Source organism: Triticum urartu, chromosome 7A (assembly GCF_056163025.1).
Source record: "Triticum urartu cultivar PI428250 chromosome 7A, HENAU_Tu73, whole genome shotgun sequence".
NCBI lineage: Eukaryota > Viridiplantae > Streptophyta > Magnoliopsida > Poales > Poaceae > Triticum > Triticum urartu.
In genome coordinates, this window is record NC_141879.1 from 627,841,485 (window position 1) to 627,859,739 (window position 18,255).

Sequence of the window (18,255 nt, forward strand, 5' to 3'; positions counted from 1 at the left end):
CTTGGCAGCGGGATTGTTGTTGTAGTTCTCGCCGCCGCCACCGTTGTTGCCCCCCATGTTGCCGCGGTCCGACTTCTTGTTGAAGTTGCCACGGCCGCGGTCACCACCGTCGCCGCCGCTGCCGCCACCACCTTGCTTGGGGAAGTTTCAGCCGCGGTCACCACCGCCGTTGTCGTTGTTCTGCTTGTTGAAGCATCCGCGGTATGCCGCGTTTGCAGAGGACTGGGAGGACCTGCCGCGCAGGTTCATGCGTGTTTCGAAGCTCAAGAGCTGCGAGTACAGCTCAGGGACGGTCACCGGCTCGACCCGGGAGCACATGGCAGAGACCACGGGATCAAACTCCTCGTCGAGCCCGGCAAGGATGTGAGACACAACATCCTCCTCATCTACTTTCTTTCATGAAGCAGCAAGTTCATCACATAAAGATCTAATCTTACCAACATATTCAGTAATGTTGGAGTTGCCCTTCTGAAGGTTCGCCGGCGCAATCCTGACGTTGACGGTGCGGGCGCGGGTGTGCGAGGCCAGCATCCCCTGCACCGTGTTCTAGAGCTCGGCCACGGTGTGGCAGGTTGCCACTTGGATGGCCATCTCGCGCGGTAGGGAGGACAGCAGGTAGGAGAGCACCTGCTGATCCTTTGCGTACCACGCGGAGAACTCCGGGTTGGGCGCCTTCGACTTGGTCTTGCCATCGTCGGAGGTGACTTCGACATTCACAGGGGGCACCACCTGGTCGATGTCGAGGTAGTTCTGCATTTGCGCCCCCCTGATCGCCGAGAGCACGGTTGCGTGCCATAGCGCCTCGTTCCCTCTCGTGAGCTTCTCGGTGACGCTGTGTGCAAATGGTGATGAGGGGAAGGAGGTGGAGCTTGAAGACGTCACCATGGATGTGAGCAAGGCAGGCTCTGATTACCATGAAAGAATTGGTGAAAGCGTATGCACCTTAGGCAGGGACGCGTACGTGTTTATATAGAGCACAAGTACATCATCGGCAGGTTGTTGTTGGCTTGACCCCTAGTCCAAGACTATACAAAAGATAGAGATCAAATCCATCTAACAACCTGCCTATCGGTTACAATCTCACACACGCACACAACTACACCGTGACACACATGTCACGTTACAACTACTAGCCTATCATTTAACAGTTAGATGGATTGAACACCTACAGTGCTCAGATCAGATGTTCACGGTTAGGATGTCGGTGTGAAGATAGGAAAGAGTAGCATAAAAATGGTATGGATAAGGTTGTTTCTCACAACTAACGGTCTACTCTTCGCCCGGGGAAATCACACCATTCTAATCCTGCACAAAGGCCATGATGGAAGAATAGTTTGCCACACTTAAACTAGTAGCTGCATTAGTGCCATGCTTTGATAACAAAAATTTACAGTGTTGACAACTGCGTCAGACTCTAGTGAAGACAAATAAAAATGATGCTTCTTTTGCTAAATGTCTGCAAGTTTCTGAACTAAACCTAGGAATTTGACAATGTACCTTTTGTATTTTTCAGTGAGGAAGTGAGTGTTGTCTTCATGACTAATGGTGAAGCAGTGACATTCAAAGTTTCACATCCATCTGTGAAAGCATCAATGGCAACCAATGAGTGTTCAACTAAATCTGCAAGTTTCAACAGGCTTTACAGGGCATGACCTACAAACATGTGCACTCCCTTCTTCTTTGCCTAAATAATGTCATATTATTTCATCTTACTTGTGGCCTATGTTATATCTATTGATGACAGGTACCAAAAATGTTCTTCTTTGGGGCAGCAATATTGAAGATTTTATATATATTTTTATGCACACTAGTGGATTAATTTTTTTGATGTGCCATTTCCGTGCCTAAATTATCCGCTGCCACCAAATAGATTGCATAGCAATATATTCTATGTAGTCTTGGTAAACCCTGGGTTGTATATATGCTCTATATAGGCAATTATTAATCCAGATACACCCTTGGTCATCTGAAAGCTCACTCTGCCCCCTACGTCTGCTTGTGTTCATATTGTTGTACTTAGTTTTATGCAATAACACAACATAGTACAAACAGGGGAGTGAAAAGGGCGCACCCCACCTGACACTTCCTAGCTTCCTCTCAAGAGGCGCTACCGGGTGGCGCCCCAAGAACTAAAGAACTGGATGCTAAGGGTAAATGGCTTGCAGCAATCTGATTGGTAAAAAATAAATAACTTTAATTTAGTAACTGGACCTTGTGCATACTGTATGTTTCATTGCATACTGTATGTTTCATACAAAAAGTGAGAATTATGCAGTCCTAAGTATAAGAAAGCAAGCCTGGTCTACAAGTCGTATGGAGACAGAGGGTGTACCCTACAGTGAGAGAGAAAATAGTAACATTAGAAACAATACGGAGGAGCTAGGCCATACCATAGCTCTCTCCATGATGTATGCATACTCTCTTGAGCATCCAGGAAAAGTAGAACTCGGATCCTTTTTCTCTGAATATATGAAGCTGAAGTCTAAACATTTAGGCGTTCTCGATGTTGGCCTGGGGGTGTTGGGGGTTTGGCATCATCCTCGAAGTGAAGGCGCAGCGACCTTGAGTCGATCGCAACCTCAAGTGCTTTGCCACATACCCATCTTGATTAGTTGTTCCCCTACTTGTAATGACATCTTCTGTTCTCAACTAATGGTTCTGAGTCGTTAACATATGATAATTTCATATAATTCAGTCAGCAAAATCGATTTTGCCTACTGAACTATGCTAATGATGGCATACATGACCTAGTGTATCAGACACATGCCAATGTGCATAATAACCAAGCTGAGATTAGGGACCCAACCAGTCACCTTAATGTGCATAGAAAAGATTGAAGGGCACTGCCATAGGAGGAAATCGACCCGAGGTCAGCCTCCCTCCCCTGTATGTTCTTGCCTGTGCATTTACATGTGACTTCCTTTGGTGGTGCGCAGCTGCTGATGGGCCGAGCGCGATGTGCTGACTCTGCCCCGATGCTCAGGGACTGGACCAGTAGTGCTTGCATGGCTAGCATGAAAAATGAGGGTTCATTTTATGTCATAATCTTATTTTATTTTTCTGTCTTGCTCAGTAAAGCTTGCTTTTGTTAATTAGGCCAAAGCTTTCATCCCATTTACAGAAGAAAACAAATAACTTGATGCTAGCATGAGTTAGTTTGCTATCTGTGGAATGTATGTGTGTGAACCCATGTGAAAATGCATAGACGCAACGAGGCGCTCCAGCAATACAAGTGCGCACACAGGTTCAAAACATGCCGGCACCTTTATGATATCTTTACCAAATATGCGCGCAAGAAAGAGAAAATGCTATGTTATCGATGTGGTGGTAAGGGACATTTTATTGCTGAGTGTGTGGCTGAGCTGTGTGGCACTTGTGGCAAACCAGCACACGATTCGGGGGACTGTCCGTTTCTGAGAGATCAGGCACCATCACTCATGATGTATGGAGTGTACTATGCTGAACTTACGTTCTTTGAATCTCCAACGGAGATGGAGGTTCCTGACGAGACTTTGAGTTTGATGACTGGGTTAGTTAAGATTGCTAGAGGAGAGGTCTCGGAGGCACAGATTATTCAGAGGCTCAAGGAGTTAGCCCCTGGGGATTTCAGGTGGGAGCTTGCTAGTGTCGAGGACAAACTGTTTCGGGTTGAGTTCCCGTCAGTTGAGGACCTTCAGAGACTACTGAGTTTCGGGATGTGCAAGGTGCCAGGTACTGATGGCGTGCTTGAGTTTCACGAGTGGAAGAGGATTGAGCCTACGGGCAAGCCTCTGACTCAGGTTTGGCTGCGATTCTCTGGGGCTCCATCCAAGCGGATGTTGGATGCATGGGTAGTGGCCAGTTTGGGTATCATGGTGGGCAGACCAGAGCGCGTGGATATGGACTTTACCAGAGCCCACGGGATTTCCCGTTTACTGGTCAGTGTGCTGAACATCGAGTACGTCCCTGAGGTGGTTAAGTGGGCATATCGAGGCCAGATATATAACCTTGTCATTGAGTTCGAGGATGAGAGTCTATTTGCCGAGGCGGCCAACGGGTCTGATACTGATATGCACGAGGATGATGATAGTTCGGCACTTAAGGAGGCACCAGCAGCTGACAGTGGACGTGAGTTGTCCACTCCGCAGGGTGCTGACTCTCACACGTCTGCGGATGGGACGACTCCTCCTTCTACGGTGCCTACGACTACTCTCAGATCCGGTTCTTTCGAGCCGGCATCTGCACCCCCGAGACTGTGGAGTGATCGGGTGGAGTCTGATGAGGTGTTCGAGCACTCGCTTCCGGTTCTGGAGCTTGAGGAGCCAGTGATTCCTCTTCTTGGGGAGTCGCCGATCTCGGTCAGGGCTGAGGCGGAGGAGGTAGTTCTTGCAGGAGAGGGTCTGAAGTTGGTGACTTCGGATTCCTCCCCTCCGGTCGCGATTTCGCAGGTGCAGCCGATGGTGCCGGCTGCTGATGGGGGCGTGGGGCAGGTGGCCTCGGTGCCCTCATTAGGGCCTGCGGTGGTGAGCTACCGATGGTGCAGATTGATTCTTTGGGAGGGAGGCCGAGGCTGCTAGATCCGGCACCTTCCTCCCCTTTTACCGGGCCGGCGACGCTGGCGCCTGAGTCGCTTCTCGGAGAGGACTCGGGGCAGGTGGCCTCGGGGTCCTCTTCTCTTGTGGAGCCCAGAGGGGCTTGCTCGCCGACGCCGCCGGTGCCGCCAGTTGGCCCTTGGGCCGGGGTGGATGGGGAGCTCGGGCAGGAGGCCCTGGCTCCACCTTCCCCCGGCTTAGGGTGTTGGGGAAAGTAGCAGAAATTCAAAATTTTCTATGCATCACCAAGATCAATCTATGGAGTAATCTAGCAACGAGGGGAAGGAGAGTGCATCTACATACCCTTGTAGATCGCTAAGCGGAAGCGTTCTGAACAGGGTTGATGGAGTCGTACTCGTCGTGATCCAAATCACCGATGATCCTAGTGCCGAACGGACGGCACCTCCGTGTTCAACACACGTACAGCCCGGTGACGTCTCCTACGCCTTGATCCAGCACGGGGAGAAGGAGAGGTTGGGGAAGACTCCATCCAGCAGCAGCACGATGGCGTGGTGGTGGTGGAGGAGCATGGTACTCCAGCAGGGCTTCGCCAAGCACCGCAAGAGACGAGGAGGGAGAGGGGTAGGGCTGCGCCAAGAAGGAGATTGAATCGTATCTATGGCAGCCCAAAACCTCAAGTATATATAGGGGGAGGGGAGGGGATGCGCCCCCACCTAGGTTTCCACCCCTAGGGGTGGCGGCCAGCCCTAGATCCCATCTAGGGGGGGCGGCCAAGGGGGGAGAGAGGGGGGCGCACCACTAGGTGGGCCTTAGGCCCATCTGAGCCTAGGGTTTGCCCCCATCCACTCTCCCTTGCGCCTTGGGCCTTGGTGGGGGGCACACCAACCCACCAGGGGCTGGTCCCCTCCCACACTTGGCCCATGAAGCCCTCCGGGGCTGGTGGCCCCACTTGGTGGACCACCGGGACCCTCCCGGTGGTCCTGATACATTACCGATAAAACCCGAAACTTTTCCGGCGACCAAAACAGGACTTCCCATATATAAATCTTTACCTCCGAACCATTCCGGAACTCCTCGTGACGTCCGGGATCTCATCCGGACTCCGAACAACATTCGGTAACCACGTATATCTATTCCCTATAACCCTAGCGTCATCGAACCTTAAGTGTGTAGACCCTACGGGTTCGGGAACCATGCAGACATGACCGAGATAACTCTCCAGTCAATAACCAACAGCGGGATCTGGATACCCATGTTGGCTCCCACATGTTCCACGATGATCTCATCAGATGAACCACGATGTCGCGGATTCAATCAATCCCGTATACAATTCCCTTTGTCTATCGGTACGATACTTGCCCGAGATTCGATCGTCGGTATCCCAATACCTTGTTCAATCTCGTTACCGGCAAGTCTCTTTACTCGTTCCGTAACACATCATCCCGTGATCAACTCCTTGATCACATTGTGCACATTATGATGATGTCCTACCGAGTGGGCCCAGAGATACCTCTCCGTTTACACGGAGTGACAAATCCCAGTCTCGATTCGTGCCAACCCAACAGACACTTTCGGAGATACCTGTAGTGTACCTTTATAGCCACCCAGTTACGTTGTGACGTTTGGCACACCCAAAGCACTCCTACGGTATCTGGGAGTTGCACAATCTCATGGTCTAAGGAAATGATACTTGACATTAGAAAAGCTTTAGCATACGAACTACATGATCTTGTGCTAGGCTTAGGATTGGGTCTTGTCCATCACATCATTCTCCTAATGATGTGATCCCGTTATCAACGACATCCAATGTCCATGGTCAGGAAACCGTAACCATCTATTGATCAACGAGCTAGTCAACTAGAGGCTTACTAGGGACATGGTGTTGTCTATGTATCCACACATGTATCTGAGTTTCCTATCAATACAATTCTAGCATGGATAATAAACGATTATCATGAACAAGGAAATATAATAATAACCAATTTATTATTGCCTCTAGGGCATATTTCCAACAGTCTCCCACTTGCACTAGAGTCAATAATCCAGTTCACATCGATATGTGATTAACACTCAAGGTCACATCCCCATGTGACTAACACCCAAGAGTTCTGGGTTTGATCATGTTATGCTTGTGAGAGAGGTTTCAGTCAACGGGTCTGCAGCATTCAGATCCGTATGTACTTTGCAAATTTCTATGTCATCTTGTATATGCAACTACTACGCTACATTTGGAGCCATTTCTACCTGGAGCTTTTCTAAATTGTTGCTCCATTATACGTATCCGGTATCTCTACTCAGAGCTATCCGGATAGGTGTTAAGCTTGCATCGATGTAACTCTTTACGTCGAACTCTTTATCACCTCCATAACCGAGAAACATATCCTTATTCCTCTTAAGGATAATTTAGACCGCTATCTGGTGATCTACTCCTAGATCACCTTTGTACCCTCTTGCCAAATATGTGGCAAGGCACACATCAGGTGTGGTACTCAGCATGGCATACCGTATGGAGCCTATGACAAAAGCATAGGGGACGACCTTCGTCCTTCCTCTTTCTTCTGCCGTGGTCGAGCTTTAAGTCTTAACTTCATACCTTACAACTCAGGCAAGAACTCCTTCTTTGACTGATCCATCTTGAACACCTTCAAGATCATGTCAAGGTATGTGCTCATTTGAAAGTACCATTAAGCGTTTTGATCTATCCTTATAGATCTTGATGCTCAATGTTCAAGTAGCTTAATCCAGGCTTTCTATTGAAAAACACTTTCCAAATAACCCTATATGCTTTCCAGAAATTCTACGTCATTTCTGATCAACAACATATACTCATCAGAAATTCTATAGTGCTCCCACTCACTTCTTTGGAAATACAAGTTTCTCGTAAACTTTGTATACACCCAAAAACTTTGATCATCTCATCAAAGCATACATTCCAACTCCGAGATGCTTACTCTAGTCCTTAGAAGGATTGCTAGAGCTTTGCATACTTGTTAGCATCTTTCAGGATTCACAAAACCTTCCGGTTGTATCACATACAACCTTTCCTCAAGAAAATCGTCGAGGAAACAATGTTTTGACATCCTATCTGCAAGATTTCATAAATAATGCAGTAATCGCTAATATAATTCCAACAGACTCTTAGCATCGCTACGAGTGAGAAAGTCTCATCGTAGTCAACTCCTTGAACTTGTCGGAAAACATCTTAACGACAAGTCGAGCTTTCTTAATGGTGATACTTACCATCATTGTCCGTCTTCCTTTTAAAATCCATATGTACCTAACAGCCTTACGACCATCAAGTATTTCTTCCAAAGTCTACACTTTGTTTTCATATATGGATCCTCTCTCGGATTATATGGCCTCGAGCCATTTTGGAATCCAGGCCCACCATCACTTCTCCATAGCTCGTAGGTTCATTGTTGTCTAGCAACATGACTTCCAAGACAGGATTACGTACCACTCTGAAGTAGTACGCATCCTTGTCATCCCACGATGTTTGGTAGTGACTTGATCTGAAGTTTCATGATCACTATCATAAGCTTCCACTTCAATTGGTGTAGGTGCCATAGGAACAACTCACTGTGCCCTGCCACACACTAGTTGAAGATATGGTTCAATAACCTCATCAAGTCTCCACCATCCTCCCACCCAATTCTTTCGAGAGAAACTTTTCCTCGAGAAAGGACCCGATTCTAGAAACAATCCCTTATTGCTTTCGGATCTGAGACAGGAGGTATACCCAACTGTTTTGGGTGTCCTATGAAGATGCATTTATTCGCTTTGGGTTCGAGCTTATCAGCCTAAAACTTTTTCACATAAGCGTTGCAGCCCCAAACTTTTAAGAAATGACAGCTTAGGTTTCTCTAAACCATAGTTCATACGGTGTCATCTCATCGGAATTACGTGGTGCCCTATTTAAAGTGAATGTGGTTGTCTCTAATGCCTAACCCATAAACTATCGTGGTAATTCGGTAAGAGACATCATGGTATGCATCATATCCAATAGGGTGCAGTTATGATGTTCGGACACACCATCATACTATGGTGTTTCAGGCTGTATTAGTTGTGAAACAATTTCCACAATGCCTTAATTCTGTGCCAAACGCGTAATTCAGATATTCATCTCTATGATCATATCATAGACATTTTATCCTCTTGTCACGACGATCTCTCACCTTCACCCTGAAATTACTTGAACCTTTCAATAATTCAGACTCATGATTCATCAAGTAAATATACTCAACATCTACTCAAATCATCTGTGAAGTAAGAACATAATGATATCCACTACACGCCTCAGCACTCATTGGACTGCACACATCAAAATGTATTACTTCCAACAAGTTGCTTTCTAGTTCCATTTTACTGAAAATGAGGCTTTCAGTCATCTTGCCCATGTGGTATGATTTGCATGTCTCAAGTGATTCAAAATCAAGTGAGTCCAAACGGTCCATTTGCATGGAATTTCTTCATGCATATACACCAATAGACATGGTTCGCATGTCTCAAACTTTTCAAAAACGAGTGAGCCCAAAGATCCATCAACATGGAGCTTCTTCATGCGTTTTATACCGATATGACTTACGTGGCAGTGCCACAAGTAGGTGGTACTATCATTACTATCTTATATCTTTTGGCATGAACATGTGTATCACTACGATCGAGATTCAATAAACCATTCATTTTAGGTGCAAGACCATTGAAGGTATTATTCAAATAAATAGAGTAACCATTATTCTCCTTAAATGAATAACCGTATTGCGATAGACATAATCCAATCATGTCTATGCTCAACGCAAACACCAATCTCGATGGTAGAGGGAGCGTGCGATGCTTGAGCACATCAAGCTTGGGAAAAACTTCCAACACATATCGCCAGCTCACCTTTAGCTAGTCTCCGTTTACCCCGTAGCCTTTTATTTCGAGTTTACTAACACTTAGCAACCGAACCGGTATCTAATACCATGGTGCTACTAGGAGTACTAGTAAAGTACACATTAACACAATGTATATCCAATACACTTATATCGACCTTGCCAGCCTTCTCATCTACCAAGTATCTAGGGTAATTCTGCTCCAGTGGTTGTTCCCCTTATTACAGAAGCACTTAGTCTCGGGTTTGGGTTCAACCTTGGGTTTCTTCACTAGAGCAGCAGCTGATTTGCCGTTTCATGAAGTATCCCTTCTTGCCCTTGCCCTTGCCCTTCTTGAAACTAGTGGTTTCACCAACCATCAACAATTGATGCTCCATCTTGATTTCTACTTTTGTGGTGTCAAACATCGCGAATATCTCAAGGATCATCATATATGTCCCTGATATATCATAGTTCATCACGAAGCTCTAGCAGCTTGGTGGTAATGACTTTAGAGAAACATCACTATCTCATCTGGAAGATCAACTCCCACTCGATTCAAATGATTGTTGTACTCAGACAATCTGAGCACAAGCTCAACAATTGAGCTTTTCTCCCTTAGTTTGTAGGCTAAGAAAATCGTCGGAGGTCTTATACCTCTTGACGTGGGCACGAGCCTGAAATCCCAATTTCAGCCCTCGAAACATCTCATATGTTTCGCGACGTTTCAAAAACGTCTTCGGTGCCTCAACTCTAAACCGTTTAACTGAACTATCACGTAGTTATCAAAATGTGTATGTCAGATGTTCGCAACATCCACAGACGACGTTCGAGGTTCAGCACACTGAGCGGTGCATTAAGGACATAAGTCTTCTATGAAGCAATGAGGACAATCCTCAGTTTACGGACCTAGTCCGCATAATTGCTACTATCAACTTTCAACTAAATTTTCTCTAGGAACATATCTAAACAGTAGAACTGAAGCGCGAGCTATGACATAATTTGCGAAGACCTTTTGACTATGTTCAGGATAATTAAGTTCATCTTATGAACTCCCACTCAGATAGACATCCCTCTAGTCATCTAAGTGATTACATGATCCGAGTCAACTAGGCCGTGTCCGATCATCACGTGAGACGGACTAGTCATCATCGGTGAACATCTTCATGTTGATCGTATCTACCATACGACTCATGCTCGACCTTTCGGTCCTCCGTGTTCCGAGGCCATGTCTATACATGCTAGGCTCGTCAAGTCAACCTAAGTGTTTCGCATGTGTCCCGAGGCCATGTCTGTACATGCTAGGCTCGTCAACACCCATTGTATTCGAACGTTAGAATCTATCACACCCGATCATCACGTGGTGCTTCGAAACAACGAACCTTCGCAACGGTGCATAGTTAGGGGGAACACTTTCTTGAAATTTTAATGAGGGATCATCTTATTTACTACCGTCGTTCTAAGCAAATAAGATGCAAAAACATGATAAACATCACATGCAATCAAAATAATAGTGACATGATATGGCCAATATCATATAGCTCCTTTGATCTCCATCTTGGGGCTCCATGATCATCTTGTCACCGGCATGACACCATGATCTCCATCATCGTGTCTCCATGAAGTTGCTCGCCAACTATTACTTCTGCTACTATGGCTAACACGTTTAGCAATAAAGTAAAGTAATTTACATGGCGTTTCTCAATGACACGCAGGTCATACAAAAATAAAGACAACTCCTATGGCTCCTGCCGGTTGTCATACACATCGACATGCAAGTCGTGATTCCTATTACAAGAACATGATCATCTCATACATCACATATATCATTCATCACATCCTTTGGCCATATCACATCACAAAACACTTGCTGCAAAAACAAGTTAGACGTCCTCTAATTATTGTTGCAAGTTTTTACGTGGCTGCTATAGGTTTCTAGCAAGAACGTTTCTTACCTACGCCAAAACCACAACGTGAATTGCCAATTTCTATTTACCCTTCATAAGGACCTTGTTCATCGAATCCGATCCGACTAAAGTGGGAGAGACAGACACCCGCCAGCCACCTTATGCAACTAGTGCATGTCAGTCAGTGGAGCCGGTCTCACGTAAGCGTACGTGTAAGGTTGGTCCGGGCCGCTTCATCCCACGATGCCGCCGAATCAAGATAAGACTAGTAACGGCAAGATAATTGACAATATCGACACCCACAACTACTTTGTGTTCTACTCGTGCATAGTAACTACGCATAGACCTAGCTCATGATGCCACTGTTGGGGAACGTAGCAGAAATTCAAAATTTTCTACGCATCACCAAGATCAATCTATGGAGTAATCTAGCAACGAGGGGAAGGAGAGTGCATCTACATACCCTTGTAGATCGCTAAGCGGAAGCGTTCAAGTGAACGGGGTTGATGGAGTCGTACTCGTCATGATCCAAATCACCGATGATCTTAGTGCCGAACGGACGGCACCTCCGTGTTCAACACACGTACAGCCCGGTGACGTCTCCTACGCCTTGATCCAGCAAGGGGAGAAGGAGAGGTTGGGGAAGAATCCATCCAGCAGCAGCACGACGGCGTGGTGGTGGAGGAGCGTGGTAATCCAGCAGGGCTTCGCCAAGCACCGCAAGAGACGAGGAGGGAGAGGGGTAGGCGCCAAGAAGGAGATTGAATCGTATCTATGGCAGCCCAAAACCTCAAGTATATATAGGGGGAGGGGAGGGGCTGCATCCCCACCTAGGTTTCCACCCCTAGGGGTGGCGGCCATCCCTAGATCCCATCTAGGGGGGGCGGCCAAGGGGGGAGAGAGGGGGGCGCACCACTAGGTGGGCCTTAGGCCCATCTGAGCCTAGGGTTTGCCCCCTTCCACTCTCCCTTGCGCCTTGGGCCTTGGTGGGGGGGCACCAGCCCACCAGGGGCTGGTACCCTCCCACACTTGGCCCATGCAGCCCTCCGGGGCTGGTGGCCCCACTTGGTGGACCACCAGGACCCTCCCGGTGGTCCTGATACATTAGCAATAAAACCCAAAACTTTTCCGGCGACCAAAACAGGACTTCCCATATATAAATCTTTACCTCCGGACCATTCTGGAACTCCTCATGACATCCGGGATCTCATCCGGGACTCCGAACAACATTCGGTAATCACGTATATCTATTCCCTATAACCCTAGCGTCATCGAACCTTAAGTGTGTAGACCCTACGGGTTCGGGAACCATGCAGACATGACCGAGATAACTCTCCGGTCAATAACCAACAGCGGGATCTGGATACCCATGTTGGCTCCCACATGTTCCACGATGATCTCATCGAATGAACCACGATGTCGCGGATTCAATCAATCCCGTATACAATTCCCTTTGTCTATCGGTACGATACTTGCCCGAGATTCGATCGTCGGTATCCCGATACCTTGTTCAATCTCGTTACCGGCAAGTCTCTTTACTCGTTCCGTAACACATCATCCCGTGATCAACTCCTTGATCACATTGTGCACATTATGATGATGTCCTACCGAGTGGGCCCAGAGATACCTCTCCGTTTACACGGAGTGACAAATCCCAGTCTCGATTCGTGCCAACCCAACAGACACTTTCGGAGATACCTGTAGTGTACCTTTATAGCCACCCAATTACGTTTTGACGTTTGGCACACCCAAAGCACTCCTACGGTATCCAGGAGTTGCACAATCTCATGGTCTAAGGAAATGATACTTGACATTAGAAAAGCTTTAGCATACGAACTACATGATCTTGTGCTAGGCTTAGGATTGGGTCTTGTCCATCACATCATTCTCCTAATGATGTGATCCCGTTATCAACGACATCCAATGTCCATGGTCAGGAAACCGTAACCATCTATTGATCAACGAGCTAGTCAACTAGAGGCTTACTAGGGACATGGTGTTGTCTATGTATCCACACATGTATCTGAGTTTCCTATCAATACAATTCTAGCATGGATAATAAACGATTATCATGAACAAGGAAATATAATAATAACCAATTTATTATTGCCTCTAGGGCATATTTCCAACATAGGGCACTCCAGTAGAGCTTCTCGGGAGGAGGTGATTGCTTTCGGTGGTATTCCGGATCCGGTCTCTGAGGGGCGACGGTTGAGTAGCCGTCTCCAGGACCATCCGGAAGTGGACGACATTCAGCAGCAGTGCGCTATGAGGGCGGCCAAGCTTCGTGACGTGGAGGTCACTACTGGTATGTCAATCAATACCTCTAATTCTATTTTGCATTTTTCAAATGATGAGATTATAAACAATGCAAATAAGATAGGAATTTCACTAGGTAGTAATGATAGTGAAATTTCAAACTTGGTTAATGATATGCTGGATTTAGAGGCCGAACAGGCGCTTGAGATGATTCGTAACTTAGCTGCAGTTAAACCAATGAATAACTCTGAGATTGATGCTTTGGGGGTCAGGGTGCTCGATAACTTTTGTGCGGATCTTGCTCATCTGTCTCCTGAATCTGACGAGGAGGATGAGCGAGTGGACTTTGTAGAGGTGCGCGCCTCTGAGACTGGTTGTGAGGACTAGCTGGAGAGTTTCAATATTCCTAAACGCAAATGGAAGCGGAAGATCTACCCAGACTCCGCAGTGCGTAGGAGCGCGCGGATAAGAATGGCTAAAAAATTCCATGACGAGATATGAAAGGAATCTTTTGGAATAGCAGAGGTCTGAAAGACTTGGCTAAAAGAAGGTTTCTTGCTGAGGCTTCTATTGAGCATAGGTTGGACTTTATCGCTTTATCGGAAACTGGTAGAGCCGACTTTTCGCCTCAATTTCTCAATACGCTTTCGGGAGGTATTGATTTTGATTGGCATTGTCTACCGCCGCGAGGAAGATCGGGTGGGATTTTACTCGGAGTTAGATGTGATTCGTTAGAAGTCCGAAGCGTGGTCATGGGGGATTTTGCTTTTAAGTTTAGGGTGAGGTCGAAGACTGATGGGTTTAACTGGGCTTTGGTGGCGATATATGGAGCCGCACAGCCCGAGCTTAAACTAGATTTTTTGGCTGATCTGGTTAGGATTTGCGGTTCTGAACAACTTCCTATCCTGGTGGGGGGTGATTTTAATATCATCAGAAGGCGTGATGAGAAGAATAATGATAATTTTGACGGCAGATGGTCGTTCATGTTTAACACAATCATTGAAAGCCTGGATCTGCGTGAGATAGAGCTTTCGGGTAGGAAGTTTACCTGGGCTAACGCCTTGCCAAATACAACGTTCGAAAAGCTGGATCGGGTTCTGGCTAGCATCGAATGGGAACAGAAATTCCCATGTGTAACTGTCCAGGCACTTCTCGTGGTATTTCTGATCACACACCGTTATTCCTTGACTCTGGGGAGGCCACCCATGTGGGAAATAAGAATGTTTTCTCTTTCGAGCTTGCGTGGTTTGAGAGAGAAGGTTTCTTAGATCTCGTAGCCAGAGAATGGGCTAAGGATGCAGGAGGTAGAACTGCACTTGAGCGCTGGCAGAATAAAATTAGGCACTTGAGAAGTTTCCTACGTGGGTGGGCTAAGCATCTTAGTGGGGTCTATAAGGTTGAGAAGGAACAGCTCCTTACGCTTATTCAGTCCTTGATGTAAAAGCCGAGACCATGATCCTGCCAGCCTCGGAGCTTCATGCCAAGATCGACACAGAAATGAGGCTGAAAGAGCTCCTTCATGAGGAAGAATTAAAGTGGGCGCTTCGGGCTAAGGTCCGAAGGGTCGTCCAGGGGGACGCGAACACACAATTCTTCCACATGATCGCTAATGGTAAACATAGAAAGAAGAGGATCTTTCAGCTTGAACAAGATGAGGGGATGATTCTTGGTCAGGAAAACTTAAAGCTTTATATTACTGAGTATTACAAGCAGCTGTTTGGGCCTCTAGAGGATAACTGTGTGTCGCTGGATGAGTCTAGGATTGAGGATGTGCCTCAACTGACGGCTGTTGAGAATGATATTTTAGTTGCTCCTTTTTCTGAGAAAGAGGTGTATGACGCCATTTCCCAGATGAAGAATAATAAGGCTCCTGGCCCGGATGGTTTCCCGGCAGAGTTCTACAAGAAGTGTTGGCACGTTATTAAAGGAGATATATTGCCTTTGTTCAATGATCTATTCTCTGGCCAGCTTCACCTTTTTCAGCTGAATTTTGGAACGATAACACTTCTTCCCAAGAAGACAGAGGCAGTGCGGATTGAGCAATTCCGGCCAATCTGTCTTCTTAATGTTAGTTTCAAAAATTTTACAAAGGTCGGGACGAATAGGCTCACACAGATTGCGCATACTGTGGTGCAGCCTACTCAAACTGCTTTCATGCCGGACAGGAACATTCTTGAAGGGGTGGTGGTACTGCATGAAACGCTCCATGAGATTCACACGAAAAAACTTGATGGAGTGGTTTTTAAGGTGGATTTCGAGAAAGCGTATGATAAAGTCAAATGGCCTTTCCTTCAACAGGCATTACGCATGAAGGGTTTTGATGAAGCTTGGCGACGCCAACTAGAATCCTTCACGCAAAAAGGGAGTGTTGGAATTAAAGTGAATGGCGATATAGGTCATTATTTCCAGACACACAAGGGCCTCAGACAAGGTGATCCAATGTCTCCTATTCTGTTCAACATTGTCGTTGATATGTTGGCAATCTTGATAGGTCGGGCAAAGGAGGCCGGACAAGTAGGTGGCTTGGTGCCTCATCTAGTTGATGGTGGTGTGTCCATCCTACAGTACGCCGATGATACAATCATCTTTATGGAGCACGACTTGGCTAAGGCGAGAAATATGAAGCTGGTAATGTGCCTTTTCGAGCAATTGACCGGTCTGAAGATTAACTTCCATAAAAGCGAGTTGTTCTGTTTTGGTAGAGCCAAAGAGGAACAAGATGCATACAAGCAACAGTTTGGTTGCGAATTGGGGGCTCTACCGTTCACTTATCTAGGTATCCCCATTCACCATCGTAAGTTGACTAACAACGAATGGAAGTGTATCGAGGATCGGTTTGAGAAGAAACTGAGCTGCTGGAAGGGCAAACTCATGTCGTATGGAGGCCGATTGATTCTCATTAATTCGGTGCTCATGAGTATGCCTATGTTTCTTTTATCCTTTTTTGAAGTACCAGTTGGAGTTAGGAAAAGGCTAGACTTCTATCGGTCACGTTTCTTCTGGTAGAGTGATGAACTTAAGAGAAAGTACCGTTTAGCCAAATGGGATGTTATCTGCCGACCAAAAGACCAAGGGGGTCTTGGGGTTGAGAACCTTGAAGTCAAGAACAGATGCCTTCTCAGTAAGTGGCTATATAAGTTATCTGCCGAGACTGAGGCAACTTGGAAGCAGATTCTTCGTAACAAGTATCTGTACTATAAGACCTTGTCGCAGGTGACAGTTAGACCAACTGATTTGCCTTTCTGGAAGGGGCTAATGAGGGTCAAAGCTACTTTCTTTAATAGAACTAAGTTTATTGTCGGTGATGGCAATAACACTCGATTCTGGGAGGATACTTGGCTTGGTGATACGCCGCTGGCTCTTCAGTATCCGTCGCTATATCGTATTGTGCAGCGACGTGATGCTCTGGTTGCAACGAGTTTGCAATCCGCTCCCCTTAATATTCACTTTAGGAGGGTGCTTGCTGGGGACCGGTGGGAGGCTTGGATTCATCTGGTGAGTAGACTGATGGAGGTTCAGCTTACTCATCAGCCCGATCAGTTGTGTTGGAAGCTTACTAGATCTGGGGAATTCACAGTCAAGTCGATGTACATTGATCTCATCAACTCTAGTGTTATTCCTAGTTCAAAACATGTTTGGAAAGTTAAGGTTCCTCTGAAAATCAAAGTGTTTATGTGGTTTGTACATAAATAAGTCGTTCTAACAAAAGATAATTTGATTAAGCGCAACTGGACAGGTTCTACTAGGTGTAGTTTCTATGATCGGGATGAAACTATCCAGCATCTTTTCTTTGATTGCCCGTTGGCGAGAGTGTTGTGGCGCTCGGTGCAAATTGCCTTTAACATTACTCCTCCGAATTCGGTCAGGTCGTTATTTGGAACGTGGCTTGTTGGTATAGAGGCCGAAACAGCTAGACAAATTCGAGTAGGAGCATGTGCATTGTTATGGGCAATTTGGAACTGCAGAAATGATTTGGCTTTTAACAGAACAACAACTATTCATTTTTTGCATGTTTTATTCCGGGCTACTGCGCTAATCCGTATGTGGTCCTTACTCACTCCGACGGAGGCCAGGGAGCGTTTGGTTACTGGATCTGTCCGGTGGGATATGGTAGCGCGGGATATCTTCAACCGGTTTGGATGGCGGTCATGTAATAGGATAGGCGATTAGTTTACCTATCTATCTATCTTATGCCAGCCGGTTGTGGCTTTTGGGCCTTTTTTTGTTTTTCTAGCTCTTTGTGAGCCAGCCTACTTTTTTGCACCAGATTGCAAGACCTTGTTGAACTACTTTATTTATTTATAATTGTGGCCGTATGCATCGCTCTGATGCAGAGGCCGGGGAGTCCCCCCTTTTCGAAAAAAAACACATTAACTGGACTGTTATTTCACAGATAGCAAACTATTTGTTTTCTTCTTTGTTATTCTTGTAAGAAATTATTTTCTTTGCTATGCATCCCTCATGATTATTTTGTCTTCAATAAATCCAGCGCTAGGTTCTTCAAACTACAGCGTTCCTGAATAGTATGTGCATCACTTCTCTTAGAGTCATTTGTTTTTTTAACAAATCTTACATATATTTTCTAATCTCATTCATGAGGAATTTTTAATATACAGACACATTTCTTACCGAGGATGTTCTATCTAAAATCAAATTGTCACAGACGTCATTCTCATACTACTTTCAGGTTCACTACACAGAGAA

General features: G+C 46.2%; 1 pseudogene; it reads right to left on the reverse strand.

Moving 5' to 3' along the window:
• Nucleotides 1-254: 254 nt before the first annotated feature.
• Nucleotides 255-393, reverse strand: LOC125526137 (small nucleolar RNA Z247; annotated as a pseudogene).
• Nucleotides 394-18,255: the final 17,862 nt, after the last annotated feature.